We start from the raw sequence: 16,091 nt of genomic DNA, 5'->3' as shown, positions 1-16,091 counted from the left end.
TCTGGGAAGATCCTATATGCCACATAGCAACTAAGACCATGAGCCACAACTACCCAAGCCCATACACTCAAGGGCCTGAGCTCCTCAAGAGAAGCCACAGCAACGAGAAGCTCGAAACTAGAGAAAGCCCTCATGCAGAAGTAAAGACCCAGAACAGACAAAAATGAATAAATAAAATAATTAAAAAGAAAAAAGAAAGAAACCTACACAAGAGACAGAAGATGGGAAGTGATGTGAAGATGGAGGCAGAAATGTGGCCAAAAGTCAGGGAATGCTGGAAGTCAGCAGAAACTGAAAGAGGAAAGTCACGGAATCTCACCCAGAGCCTTTGGAGGAAGCAATGCAAGAGCGTAAGAGATGCTGGTTCAATAACTGGGTGGGGAAGATCCCCTGGTGGAGGGCATGGCAACCCACTCCAGTGTTCTTGCCTGGAAAATTCCATGGACAGAGAAGCCTGGAGGGCTACAGTCTCTAGGGTTGCAAAGAGTCAGACACGACTGAGCATGCACACCCACGCATGCACGCACATGTGGCTTTCTAGACACAGTTATTTTGGATTTCTGACCTCCAGAACTGCGAGAGAATAAACTTCTGTTGTTTTTAAGTCACCAAGTTTGTGGAAATTTGTTACATTAGCCACAGGAAACTAGTAGAAACATACATCTTCACTCATAATGTTGTAGATTTCAGTTAGTCTGTGAACCTTGAATTGAGAAACCCTGCTCTTATCCTATTTTCTCATTTACTGATCAGGAACCAGGGAGTCAGGCAGGCCCCAAAGCTAAATATTCAAGTGGGAGGAGGGAGGGCTGATTACAGAAACCCAAAGGTCATGATATGGGATACAGAATATGGGCTTCCCTGGAGGCTCAGTGGTAAAGAATCCGCCTGCCAATGCAGGAGATGCGGGTTCCATCCCTGCATCTGGACGATCCCTTGAAGGGGGGCATGGCAACCCTCTCCAGTATTCTTGCCTGGAGAATTTCATGAAGAGAGGAGCCTGGCGGGCTACAGTCCATGAGGTCACAAAAGAGTCTGAGACGACTTAGTGACTAAACAACATTCTTGCTTTAAGGCAAACTTGTTTTCTGTGATGGATTAGGACATTTCCAGGGCCCCACAGATGCCTTTCCCTACCCTGTGACCTGGCAAACATATTTTTGGTCTTATTTGCTCATATACAGACAGTATGTAGGTGCTCTAAAGATTAGATTTCTCCTGGCATTTCTGACATTTCCATTTATCCAATGACACATTTACATATCTCTCTGTCCCTCTGAGGTGGCCATGGAAGGAGAGTGGGGAAGGGGAAAGGGGAAGGTTCCAGGACAGCTTTACGTTTGGTTTCCTGCCCATATCTTTCCCAATGAATCCTTATTTCCAATGATACATCTCCTACTCGAAAATGAGGAGTTCCTCACACATTTTATGAAACACTATGCAAGGACCACACTGTGGCACTGTTTCATTCCCCAGATTTAATAAAATACACAGTTCATTTCATGTCATACTATAAACCTTCACCCCATGATTTATGATGTGATGGAGGGAAGGGTGCAAATCTAAGGCCAATTAGATGTCACCCCCAGTAACAGAGCCCAGGCCAGACCCTGCTGCCACCATGGCAAGGCTTTGTCAAATTGAAGTCGTCAGTGTTTGTGTTTATTTCAGTCCCATATTCAAAGACCCGCATTTAAAAAATATTTATTTATTCATTCTTCATCGCTGTGCAGACTTTTCTCTAGTTGTAATGAGCAGGGGCTACTCTTTAGTTGTGGTGCATGGGCTTCTCATTGTGGTGGCTTCTCTTGTTGTGAAGCACGGCCTCTAGAATGTTCAGACTTCACTAGTTGTGGCATGCAGGTTCAGTAGTCTCAGCTTGAGGGCTCTGGAGTGGAGGCTCAGTAGCTGAGGCTCACAGGCTTGGCTGCCCCACAGCAGGTGGAATTTTTCCGAACCAGAGATCAAATCCATGTCTTCTGCATTGGCGGGTGTGTCCTTTACCACTAAGCTACCAGGGAAGCCCCTCCATTTTTTGTCATGTTCCACCCTCTCCCTTCTGCCTACCCCCAGGAAGGTGCCCTTATTTGTGTCCCTATCACATTTCATGCTTTGTCTGGCTGTGGTAATTTTGCCCATGAAGGTACTAACTGATAACAAGGTGTAAGGTTGAAGTATGACCCCTTCAGAGAAATATTTTATGTTTAAACAGGTCTGTCTTGGAGATCAAAGAGCACTCAGAACCAAAAAGAATATAGCTCTAATGATGGACTGACATGTGGTGGATGAATCCTTTGGGGTAGGAGGTCTGTAACCTCTCATATTCATGTATTCAGTTCCAGCTGACATGTATCGAACACGTGTTCTTTCCCTGATCAGACCAGGCATTTTCTTTCACTCAGCTCATTGCCTTCTTCACAACAACCTTATGAAGTAGATATTTTGTTGTTGTTGTTTAGTCACAAAGTCATGTCCAACTCTTCTGTGACCCCATGGACTGTAGCCCACCAGGCTCCTCTATCCATGGGATTTCCCAGGCAGGAATACTGGAGTGAGTTGTCAGTAGATAACAACATCTCAATTTTAAAGAAAACAAAACAAAACAAAACAAAACTGAGGGACAGAGGATTGAAGTGACTTTCATGGTCAGACAGCAAGAATGTGTAAAAGTTCATACTTTTCAATGTCTCTCTGACTCCCAGTCCAATGCTCTTTCTTCTATACTCCACTGTCTCATTAAACATAATTTGAAAGAATACCTCCTCAGGTTCAAGACTCTGTCTTGAGCCTTATGGGATGACACAGAAATGAGCATGCCCATGCCCTCTAAGAATTTAAAATCTATTTCCTTCAAAACATGTTATGGAGTTAGTACCTCAAGTACAGTCTCACATTCCTTGAATATCTTTCCTGGATTGTCTTACATAGGTCTAAGGAACTCTCATTTCAGAGAGTCACTCAGGGGTTGGGGGAAAGGAGGAGGTAGTTGGTGATGCATTCATTCAGATGCTTTCTTGTAACTAAAAATCTGAAAGTCTTCTTCCTTCTATAAGCACTATCTATTTCTGCCTCCGTCAGTAGTAATCTCCTGTTTACCTCCAGCATCCTGGTGACCTCCTACCTCCCAGGAAGTCAGCTGGCTCTGCTAACTAGGCTGTACTTTTTCTCTGTTGTCACATAAATTCCTAGATTGCCAAGGCTTGTCCTCTCCAATGATGGGCAGTTTCTATGGAACTTTCAGTATGATTTTTTTCCTCTGCTCATAGCATCCCCTAATACTCCATATACCAACATTCCTCTTATATTTTCAATCATCATGATTTCCCTGCTCTGTACCTCTCAAACCTGTTCTCCAGAGGGATCAGGTATTGAACCTTTACATATCACCATGAATACATTCAAATTCATTTGTTCATCCATTCCAGTAACAAATACTTTGAAGGGTGTACTATTCAAAGACATTACTGATAGAAAAAAAAAATTCATGGACATTTTCCTTCAAGAAACTCATTTTCTGGTGGCAAAGACAGACTACTACAATAGAGTCAAATGTCATTATTTTATATTCAAAGTAAAACCATAGTACTGCAGAGGCTGCACAGGAACATTTAACCTACACTAAGGGAAATGAGGGAGGGCTTCTCAAGGAGGTAAAAATTTCTGGAGAGAGAGAGAAATTTTTGAGGTCTTTGGTGATTCTGGCTGGGTTAATTAGGCAGTAAGGTAGAGGGTGGTGTATTCATGGAGATGGTAATATAGGAAGAGGCAAATGAGAATTATGGGTTAGAATGGAGGCAGATGATATGTTTGGCTTTACCCATGTTAACTTTGAGATGCCTATGAAACATTCAGGGGATTCCAGCATGCAGTTTGATAGCTGGATCTTATAAGAAATATGATAGGTGTATTGATTTTGGAATCACTCAACATGTCCTCTTGTTGTTCTGTGAGATCATGAAGTCTTTGGCTTCTGACTCGTCAATAGCAGGTGGAAGAGACACTGTTAAGGTGGGAGAAACTTCCAGGTATCTTTGAAATATCTTTGCCACTGGTCAGCCTTGTGTACCCCCCAGCCCCCAATTCAATCTAGCTGCTCTTGACCCAGGATAGAAGGACAGGTTTGAGGACTTTAGCTGTGAAATGTGATTAGCACAGTAATTAATGTACTCTGCAAGGGGTGGAAAATGACCCAAGAAAATCAAACTTGGTATCTGTTGGTCTTGGTCCTTCACTAAATAGCATTTATGCATCAAAGAGAAATGAACAGAATAAACAAGAGGTTGTATGCTCCTGATTTGGGGCTTTTTTGTTCTTAAGGCTTTACAAAGTCTTCCTCACCCCAGTTTATAGACCTTCTAAACCATTCTGTACCACCTCCAAGTTACTCTTCATAAAACACCGCTTTCATCAGTCTCCCAAACCTCCCAAGGCCCAGTTGTTATTCAAGTTCCTGAAAAATCTAGTCCAATCTTACATATCTGAAGTTTTCTTAGCCTCACCAAACTATTACTCACATGTACTGAAAACAAACCAGAGTTTTTCAGATTGTTAACTCTTGCTAATGCAAGAGTTGAAGAGTTGTTCCATGAGCTTGAAATGCCAGGTACTAATTTCTTTATCTACAGTCATTCAAGGAACCTTAATTGAACAGATACCTGAGCATTCACACACATTCAGGGAATCTTTATTGAACACATACTACATACTTTCTTTGCCAATCAAAGTTCGTACAGCTCTCAGCCTTCTCTTCCATATTATATTGCAATCATGGTTACAGTAACCATATATTCAGGATAAAATGAGAATTTGATAAATATATATGTGTTATGGGACAATTAGGAGAGATTATTTTAAATTGAGGCTATTCAAACTCATCTAGATTATATCAGAGAACTCCTTATAGACTTATTTAGCATTTTCTCTTTATAGCTACCCTGGAGATTTTGGAGGCTCAGTCCAAGTTTAAACTTCTTTGTACCCCACATGGCACCAACTACATGCTAGGTATCTAGTAGTTATTCAGTCAGAATTTGTGTTTGGACTAACTGCTAATGTTCTTTGTTTGAGTCTGGCAACATTCTTCAGGTGTGACCCACACTCAGTTACTAGGAAGGTAGTGCACAAGGAAGACCAATGAAAGGAAGATTAAATTTGGCAGAAAATACAGTTTAACAGAGATTAGCCCTTCTGCTGAGTAAGCTGAGCCTTGGTAAACTGAGCCTGTCTTCTTCCTAAGAGCAATGGAAATAAATCACCTTGTGGGTGAAACAGAGTTAGTCTCCATTTGCAGGGGGATTTAAAGTGTCTCCGTGGTTTAGTCCCCCTCAGAAATCTCCCCATATTTAACATCTGCTCTGTCTTCAAATTACCTTGGACATTTTTCTGAGACCCTGTGAAAATGAGCAAGGAGCTCCAAAATGTCCACCAAAGCCAAAGGAATATTAATTAGAGGTAGGAGGTGAGGGTCCCATCACTTCACGGAAAATAGATGGGGAAACAGTGGAAACAGTGTCAGATTTTACTTTGGGGGGCTCCAAAATCACTGCAGATAGTGATTGCAGCCATGAAATTAAAAGACACTTACTCCTTGGAAGGAAAGTTATGACCAACTTAGCATATTGAAAAGCAGAGACATTACTTTGCCAACAAAGGTCCGTCTAGTCAAGGCTACGGTTTTTCCAGTGGTCATGTATGGATGTGAGAGTTGGACTGTGAAAAAAGCTGAGCGCCGAAGAATTGATGCTTTTGAACTCTGGTGTTGGAAGACTCTTGAGAGTCCCTTGGACTGCAAGGAGATCCAACCAGTCCATCCTAAAGGAGACCAGCCCTGGGTGTTCTTTGGAAGGAATGATGCTATAGCTGAAACTCCAGTACTTTGGACACCTCATGCGAAGAGTTGACTCATTGGAGAAGACTCTGATGCTGGGAGGGATTGGGGGCAGGAGGAGAAGGGGACGACAGAGGATGAGATGCCTGTATAGCATCACTGACTCGATGGACGTGAGTTTGAGTGAACTCCGGGAGTTGATGATGGATAGGGAGGCCTGGCGTGCCGCGATTCATGGGGTCGCAAGGAGTCAGACACGACTGAGCGACTGAACTGAACTGAGGAGGGGAGGGAAGAGGGAGCTAGTCTCACCAAAAGAAGTTCATTTATTCCCCGGGAAAAAAATGAAATGTGAGTTCAGGAGGTAGAGGAGAAACCTTTTGAACTTTGCAGGACCAGAGTAGAAGTTGAATGACAGAGAGAGATGAGATGGTAAAATGTGGCAAAAAATAAGTCAGAAATTTCCTGTAGCCTTGGAAGACAAGGTGATGGGGTCAAAACTGCTTCAAACTATGTTTTTGGATATTGAGGAAAACTCTACCAGTCAGCAAGTTTTTTTGTAAAGAGTCAGCTAGTAAACATTTGAGGCTCTGCAACCTACAGAGCTCTAGTCTTGATTGTAATTCTTCTTTGTTTCTTTTAACAACTCTGTAAAGACTTTTTAAAAGAATTGTTAGTAGCAGTTTGTCTGCCCTTGCTCTGCAAGGTGTGTGTGTGTGTGTGTGTGTGTGTGTGTGTAAATTTCAAGTCCACTGCAAATTGAGAAACACTTAATGATGAAGAGAATTCTTAAGGAGGAAAAGACTAAACTCCAGGCTAAATAACCAGTGATTCTCAGCCTGAAAACAGGACAACACTCCCAGCACCAAGAATTAGGTGGAGGAGAGAGCCAGATTTCAGTGAATCTAACAGTCTGTACAAAAGTTACGCAAAGTGGAAAAAATTTGTGAGTGTGATTTGAGCAGGACACTGAGCATCTGGCCAAATTAAAGCTGGGGATCTCTCCCAGAAGCTTTCAGAGCAGACCCAAACGCAGTCTGGAAGCTGGGGTCAAGGAGAGGCAAACGCTCAGGGTGTTTTTTTGACCACAAAGGCAGGGGAAGTCTTTATAATTACCAAGCAGCTGGGACTGCACTTTGGGAATAAGTGAAATCTCTGCATCTGGTCCCATCACTTCATAGGAAATAGATGGGGAAACAGTGGAAACAGTGTCAGACTTTATTTTGGGGGGCTCCAAAATCACTGCAGATGGTGACTGCAGCCATGAAATTAAAAGACGCTTTCTCCTTGGAAGGAAAGTTATGACCAACCTAGATAGAATATTCAAAAGCAGAGACATTACTTTGCCAACAAAGGTCCATCTAGTCAAAGCTATGGTTTTTCCAGTGGTCTTGTATGGATGTGAAAGTTGGACTGTGAAGAAAGCTGAGCACCGAAGAATTGATGCTTTTGAACTGTGGTGTTGGAGAAGACTCTTGAGAGTCCCTTGGACTGCAAGGAGATCCAATCAGTCCATTCTAAAGGAGTCCTGGATGTTCTTTGGAAGGAATGATGCTAAAGCTGAAACTCCAGTACTTTGGCCACCTCATGTGAAGAGTTGACCATTGGAAAAGACTCTGATGCTGGGAGGGATTGGGGGCAGGAGGAGAAGGGGACGACCCAGGATGAGATGGCTGGATGGCATCACTGACTTGATGAACGTGAATCTGAGTGAACTCCGGGAGTTGGTGATGGACAGGGAGGCCTGATGTGCTGCAATTCATGGGGTTGCAAAGAGTCAGACACGACTGAGCAACTGAACTGAGCTGAAAATCTCTGCAAAATGTAACCTACCTGCCTGGAATCAGTCTAAAATACCTTACAGGGTAGACCCTGATGAATGTAAAGAAATTAGGCCTGAAAAATTGGAGTCTGGGGACCCTGGGAGTTCAGGTGCAGGAGAGGGGGAAGTTAGAAATATCCCCCACCTTCCCGTACTGGAACCACTTTTCACTAGGGAGGACAAAGTGGGCCTGAAGGTAGAAGGTACTTAGTCTCTAAAGAACACCTGACAAACAGCTTTTGAGAAACCAAGGGAGGGGCTCCCCCCAAGATGTTGACTGAAAAGACCTGAGGGCAACAAGTCTTAAGCTGAGATCAACTTGTCAAGAAGATAGGAAGAACAATGCTTCCCCCACCCAAATGTAGCCTGGGGCCGGAGTATTTAAGACTAAATAAATCTTTGGTGCCTAATTGGGAGGAGGAAGGTTTAGTACCACACTAACCACAGATGTCCTGAAAATAACCATATATTTCAGCCTCCAAGGTGTTTTCACCACCCTTGTTTGATCTGAAGCTCACAACAAGCCAGTGTGGTCCTAAAACATGACAGAGATTATTCTCCCAATGTTTATAGATGAGGAAATTGAAGCTCAAAAGGGTTGAGCTACTTGCCCAAGTTCTCACAGCTTGTTACACACTCAAATATTTCAAGAGTTCATACCTAATGCTACTTTTACACTACTGCTGGTGTTCTTAGTGACAAAACAGCAAGGTGGGAAATGGTTGGCAAAGAAGTACATCCATGGGGAGAGGTGACCCACTGGGGAGCTGGAGAGGTGAAAACAGAAATGAAAAACGAGAAATGAGGATGGTAAAGCTGTGGGGAAAAGTTCAGGCTTTCAGAAGGCTAGGAATCGAAAAGACTTTTACATTAAAATAGTTGGGAATCCAGAGTCTTTGTGCCAAGGAAACGGGGAGATGAGTTTTGAAGATATTGAGAGCATCCTGGGAAAGCCACCAAGATGGGGTTGGAATGGCTTTGGGGGTTTTTTACCTGGGGCAAAGGGGTACACTGGAGAAATGACTTTGCCTGCTCAGTTGTCACAGGTGCTGAGAAAAATAGTTTTGATTTTGATTTTAAACACAAAGTAAGATAGGGAATTGTTATGAAACATGTTTCCTTCACCCAACAAGTATTTCATAGGTACCCACTATGGGCCAGATATAGCATGTGCTAGGTTTTGGGGATATAGCACTGAATAAGAGACTGTGACCACGGGTGAACCTAAAGTCTAGCTGGGCATCCAGAGTATAAGTAGCTACAAGACAATGTGAAAAGTAATCTAATAAAGAGAGGAACTAGGAAAAGACCGGGAGCCTAGAGAAAGAGGGAGGGATCTAGGGAGGAGGTGTTGCTCACCCACAGCATACCTTGGCTGGATGCCTGCCCCACTCCCAAGGAGAGTGTTATTGAAATGCTGGAAATGGGATAGTACATGAAACATGACACCCTGTGAAATGAACTATATATATTGTAAACATAAGTTGCAGTTCTGTTGTTCTGTAATGAGGCAAAAAATGCAATTTCTTCTTTTCAAGCTAGAAACTATGAACCATGAAAAGCTATGAACAGCCTTCCCTTCTTTCCCCCCTCTGACACTATGCTTCTAGAAAGGGGGCTATGGGGCTAGAGGGATGGGACATCGGACCTCTGTTAAAAAGTTCAGTTGGTTAATGTCACCTGAGGAGGAGCATGACCAGAGGGGTTGGAGGGGAATGTCATCATCCCAAACTTATGCTCTTTGATCTCCTGGAGCTAATGAAAGTTTATCCAAATGGAGGTTAAACCTATGGCTTAGGGACACCCTGGGTGAAAATTTGCCAGAGAGGGAACTGCTACTGAATAGTTCAGTTGCTAAGTTGTGTCTGACTCTTTGCAACCCCATGGACTGCAGCATGCCAGGCTTCACTGTCCTTCACCATCTCCCAGAGTTTGCTCAAACTCATGTAGGAAACTCACATATTGCCACTTAGCATAAACTCATACAAGTCTCCTTTTACTACAAATTTCATGGATCTTAAGTACTTTGTTCAAGCCATCTATAATCTCTTATGTAGAAATTACCTGACTTTACCTGAGTTTTCTTCTTTCTTTTTAACAAACTTTTGTACAGACATTTGAATTTGTCTAGAAACTACCTGCCTTCACAGGTGTTGATTGCTTTGCTAAAACTATAATAATAACAATAATATAATAACTACTACTTACTATTATTATTTACTGATACTATCATGTTTCAGGACTATGCCGACAACATCATGAATTTTCACAGATCTTTAAATATCTACTTACCACATCCCTCCAAAATGTAAGCTCTGTAAGGGCAAGGATGTTACCTGTATTTTTCACTGAATCATCCCAAGCGCTTAGAACAGTGCTGAACAGATAGCTGATACTCAATACATATCTGTCCAACCAACAAATTATAATTCAGACTTGTGCGGTTAAGTGATTTTTCCAAGGTCACATAACTGCTTGAATGTGGAGATCTTAACCTAGTTGGGTCTGAATGAAAAACTGCTTTGTTTCTTCCACTATACTAGGCTGCCTTTGGGTGAAACTCTTCCTGGTTTATAGTTCTCATGGGAATACAGGAAGCGACACCATTCATAAACCCATTGGGAACCATTTTGTTGCCATCAAAAGCCTTCAGCCATCAGTCACACTCTAATGAATCGACTTCCTATCTCTCATGCCTATACTGTCTTCCCTCTGATCTCATAGCACTCATTTACTAGCCACCAAATAAATAAACCACCTTGTGCTTAAACAGTTCACACCCACATTTCCTTGCCATACTTCAGAACTCCCCGTTATACACCGAGATCAAGAAACTGGGAGGCAGGAGGATATGGATGACACTTCCGACATAGATTCCCATGCCAGCATTAGGCAAACTTGTCAGCATCTGACAACCGTCGGCAGTCAAGAGTTGCAAGGAACCCTAAAGATCATCTAGTTCAATGCACCTGCCTAACACAGGAAGCACTCTAAAACAATGACTAACTCAGGTCAGTCCATGGGTATTCCTAAGGAAGTAAGCAAAAGGGTGCCAGGCCATACACAAAGCTATCTAATAAGCCTGAAGCTTCTTCCTGAATCAATGATTTTCTAGATTGGAAGATAAAATTAAATAATTTACCTATGAAATAATTTAAATATTATTTGTATACTAAAATCACTTGTGATATAGTTTATCACATAGAATATGCAATTCTCATGAATGTTTAAAGAAAAACAGGAGACTAGGGTAGAGGTTACTGTTTAGGGAATTTTTCCATGAAGAAGTGACATTTAAGTTGAGGCCTGAGAAATAAGATTGAGTCCACGAGGTGAAGAATGGAGCGAAGGAAGGTGTGTGTTTGTGTCCTTGGCAGAAACAGTATGGGCAAGAAATCTAAGGCAGGGACACGTGGGATTCAAAGAGCTGGAGGCCTTAGTGTTCTCAGCTCACACTCCACAACGAGAATATTCTATTATCTCAGGATCTCCTGAAACACCTCCTAGGATTTCTTCCTCTTTTGCTCATATCCTGTGAAAACACTGTGAAAATCTTTGTGGGGGTGTGGGGGTGGGGAGAAGTTCCAATTGCTTGGAACTGAGATGTCTGCAGCTACTCCAAAAGCACCCCAAATTCCTTAGCCAAAACCCGGAAGCCAGGAACATATCACTGTTATTGCTTAAGGATTTTCAACACTCTCGCTAAAACTAGTTTAGATTAGAACTGCTTGGTATAAAAATAAACTCTAATCCTCTAATCAGCCCATGGCATAGAATATTGCAAATAACCATCTCAGCTGTTGTAATATCTGCATATGGCTGACATTTCATCCTCATCATCCTCCCCTTCTCCCAATGAAATAGGTGCTATTAGTAGTAGTAGTAGTAGTTATTTATTAGTGAAGGACAGGGAAGCTTGGCGTGCTGCAGTTAATGATGTCGCAAGGAGTCGGACATGACTTAACAACTGAACAACAACAATTGCTCTGTCTACAAATGAGGAAAACAGGTTCCAAATGGACCCAAAGTCACATAGCTAGTGAGTGACAGAACAAAGACACTGATACTCGGTCCTTGGTGCTGAAGCCCATATGCTTAGTACCACACTGCCCGGCTGAGCAGTGTGGTACTGTAAGACTGATAACTAGAGTCTTAATCCCAGCAGGCCCCTAAGCAAACCCATTGTCCTAACCCCTGGAATTCCCTAAGAACGTTGAACAGAGGGGCATAAAGAAAGAAACGGTGTTAAGTGACTACTGAAAGCCAGGCATGGTGACAAGGCCTCTCAATGAGTTATTTCATGGAATACTAACAGCAACCCCCTCATGGTGGAGAAATTATTACCGTCCCCCCAACTTTACAGATGAGGGAGCTGTGGCCCAGCATGGTTAAATAATTACCTCACTGGTAAGTATTTGAGCTGGGACCGAAATTTGGGCTTGAGTGACTCCAAAAGTCTACACCCTTTCCATCACAGTACACCAAAGATGGCTTAATGTTTAACCCTTCACAGGTTACGTATTTGCACTTTAACAAGAGTCTTTCCTGTGTGAATCTCACAGAACCATGGCGAACGTGAAGAGAAGGCTAATTGGGGGCTGCAAGGTGAGCGTGCCTTAAATCACACTGGAATGGCATTGACCTGCCCTCTCCCTGTAGTTCCTGAGGTGGGGCAGCGTGCCAACAAAGATAAATCTCTACTCCAGTCACAGCCTTCTTTTCCAACTGGGATAACAACTCTAAGAAACTCTAGCAACTGCAGAAACAGAGAAAGCTCTGAATCAATCAAGAGTTTATTTGTAAAGTGTAATGTCAGAAGATGAACTTCCTTTAAATCCTGCTAACTTCATACAGTTCAACAGCTTACTGGCTCAGGAATGTGATTTCTCTCTGACTTGCTTTCAGTGATTTGTTCTTTATCATTGACTAAATCATCTTCTTCTTCTCATCCCACCATCTTTCAGAAGTGCAGACTTTGATGTGTGCTTCTTGGTCTCCCTACTTCCCTCTTGCACCATCTAACACAGGACTTTGCAAACAAACCCTACTGAGAAGTATGGACAGTCTGGGCCTTTCCAGAAACTCAAGCTGCTGAGGGAGATACGATATTTAGTTAAGCTGAAGTGAAGCCCTGCATAAATCATAAAGAGGTGAACCCAGGTTACTCAAACAGGACCCTAGGAGGTACTTGGGAAATAGACTTGCAGTCAGCTTTATTTTTCTACAGTTGTTTGACTTCCAAAATGCTGGGGCCCACAAGTACCCCAGAAGTAACTTGGCTCCCAAATGCTGGAGCCGGTCTTGGCCTTGGAGCACAGTTCTTGTGTTGTTTCCTGAATTCCCACATTGCTGTTTTCCACGCATAGATCAGGCTTCAAACTTCCTGTGTCTGGACTGTGTGTGTGTGTGCGTGCGCGCGCGCTCACGCATTTGTGTGTGTGTGTGTGTGTGTTTATATGCTTGGGAAGGGTGGATAGGGGGAAGGAGGGGAACCTAAAAGGAAGATAATTTAGCTCCATGCTTGTACTGCATATATATTCCTTTGATCCTTTCCTGTTCAGATAAAGCAGCTATTATCTATTCAGCTGGCTTCTGTATATGCAAGGGATAGTATCCTTGGGAATAAACGAGAGACTGACTTTAAGAGGTGTCCTGGGGAAGGCTGCTTCTCAGTGTTTGTCAAATATATCTGAAGAGTGTTCCCACCCCCCCACCCCCGCCCCCGCTGCCCTGGAGTTGGGGCAAGAGCAAGAGTCATGTGGAGCCATAAATCCTTAGGATTTATTTTCCTTGGTGTATGTGCTTGCTTCTACTTTTGTTTCTAAATACATTTAAATGATTGAGTTGTTCACCAGGCAATTAGAGGAAGATGTGCTCATTTCACACTCCCAGTTGACTTGATGGGTGGGGAGAATGTCATTCAATACAAGGCACTATGGTTTTGTGGTCTTTCCTTCTAGAAGAACCTAGCCAGGGATCGAGGAATACACTATACACCACATTCTCCTTCCTACTTTTCCCATACATTGGGGAAAATACTGTGTGCAAAGGGCAGACTTTTTTTTCATTAAAATATCTGGTAGTTGCCAAAATTAAAAACCAGGAGGCTTTACACTGAAACCTTTGACTTCTGCTTTCTCTTGAAAAATCAGAAGTCCTGGCCAAATTGGGCCTGCTTTTCCCCTGGTGATGACCTAGCTGCCCCCTTTAGAGGGGTCCTGCCTTTCTTCTTGGCAGCCTCCATCATTGGCTTTGTCTCCTGACACTGAGCCTGAGGGTTGGTATCTTAACTGTTTTTATCTTGGTAAAATATATACAACATAAAATTTACCATGTTAACTATTTTTAAGTAGCATTAAATACATGCACAATGTTGTACAACCATCACCACTATCTTGTTCCAGAATTTTTTTTTATCATTCCAAAGAGAAACTGTGCTCGTTAAGCAATAACTCTCCATTTCTTCCTCCTCTCAGTCCCTGATAGCCACTCTGCTATTTTCTGTGTCTGTGAACAGTGCCTATCCTAGGTACCTCGGATGAGCAGAATCACACAATATTTGTCCTTTTGTATCTGGCTTCTTTGGCTTAGTGTAATATTTTAAAGGGAGACTTTGATTTTTTAATTGCTTTTTTCTTGCACATGTGGCTGTTGCTCAGTTGCCAAGTCATGTCTCGCTCTTTGAGACCCTATGGACTGCAGCATGCCAGGCTTCGCTGTCCTTCACTATCTCCCGGAGTTTGCTCAAAACTCATGTGCATTGAGTCAGTGATACTATCTAACCATTTCATCCTCTGCTGCCCTCTTCTCCTTTTGCCTTCAATCTTTCCCAGGATCAGGGTCTTTTCTAATGAGTTGTCTCTTCACATCAGGTGGCCAAAGAAGCACATTGACATTGATTTTTACTGTGTTTGGGGGGGCACTGCATCCCATAGCTTCCAGGATTTTAGTTCCATGACCAGGGATTGAACCTAGGCCACGGTGAGTCCTAATCACTAGACCACCAGGAAACTACCAATTTTTATTGCATTTTAAAGGAAGAGTTGCATTTTATTGGGAAAAAAAAAGTGTCAAATAGGACAGGTGGTTTGGGATGGAGATTTTTGACTTCTAAGCTTAAAATGTTCGTTACATCTATTATCAATATGTGGAGATTGTTCATGTACTCAGGCAAGCCTGTGTCTTTACACAGGTGTTCTACAGTTAGTGGTTAATTCTTTTGGTATCCCCCAGAGGCTTCTCTATATAGTCAGGATATGAAGACACAGGGATGCTCCAGGGATTAGTTAAATGTGTGTGGCAAACTTGGCTATATAAACTCGCTCTCTGGAACTAGTTTTCGCTCCCTGCTCTCAACTTCTACAGCTTTTACTGTCAATCCCACTCATTTAGCACTTATCATATGCTTGTTAGTTGTCTTTTTCTGTATATACCCTTGAAGGCAGGAGCCAAGTCTCATCCCTCTTTGTTTTTTCAGTCTTGTCCATAAAAGCGGCTCTATCAATGTTTGTTGATGTTTGCCCCCCTCCCCCCTTCCTTTTAAGTAGAGCAGGCAAAGCATAGCTTTACATTGAAACTCAGTTTAAACAAACTTAAGGGTTTTCAGGGTAAAAACAGAAGGAAGTCTTGCATGGCAGGACAGAAGGAACACCTAAGACGCTTAGAAGACTTGGGCAAAGAGGAGGTAGTGAAAAACCTGTTATTAGCCACAGGCTAAGAAAGTGACTCACACAGGGCCTGATCCACCATGAGATTCAGAGCTGTGCTCTGTTCTACCACATAAAAATTCAAAATCAGAGGAGATCAGTAATGCCCAAGGTAGGATTTGAGATGGGGAGTGTTAAAGAAATTAAGTGTTTGAGGAGTTTCCACTGTATGAAGGCCCCAGTAGCTGTGAGGAAGGCAGGTTTGGAAAAATCTTTGAAGGACAACTTCAAGCCTGGGGTCAGGCATTCTGTAAACAGTCACTAGGCCTTTGCTACCAGGGTTTGTTTTCCAGTATTTTCCATAATGGCCTAAACCACCTCTCAAGAGGGGCATGAGTAAAGGAATTTTGGCACATCCATGCAATGGAACACTGAACAGTCATTAAAAAGAATGAGGTAAAGGAAGTTACCCTGATATGGAAGGATATTTAAGAGACATTACTGAGTAAAGAAATGCAAAATGTGTGTGTGTGCAAATAATATATTTTGAAGATTATACCTAGGTATGGAGAGAAAGGGACTACTGAGAACAGAGCTAGAGAGGAACCCTTTATGGTCCTGCTTTCAGCATTGTTTTCATTTTACCATGTGCACTTTTCCCACTTTAACAGCATTGTTAATTTTAGCAAGTATCCCATTACCATTATGATCAGCAGTTGTCTGCAGCATATACCCACCCTATCTAGCTCTGTTGTCCACCCCTCCAAGCAAGGCTGGAATAATCTTCCTTTGCTTC

Source organism: Budorcas taxicolor, chromosome X (assembly GCF_023091745.1).
Source record: "Budorcas taxicolor isolate Tak-1 chromosome X, Takin1.1, whole genome shotgun sequence".
NCBI classification, from domain to species: domain Eukaryota; kingdom Metazoa; phylum Chordata; class Mammalia; order Artiodactyla; family Bovidae; genus Budorcas; species Budorcas taxicolor.
Note: the sequence above shows the minus strand (reverse complement) of the source record.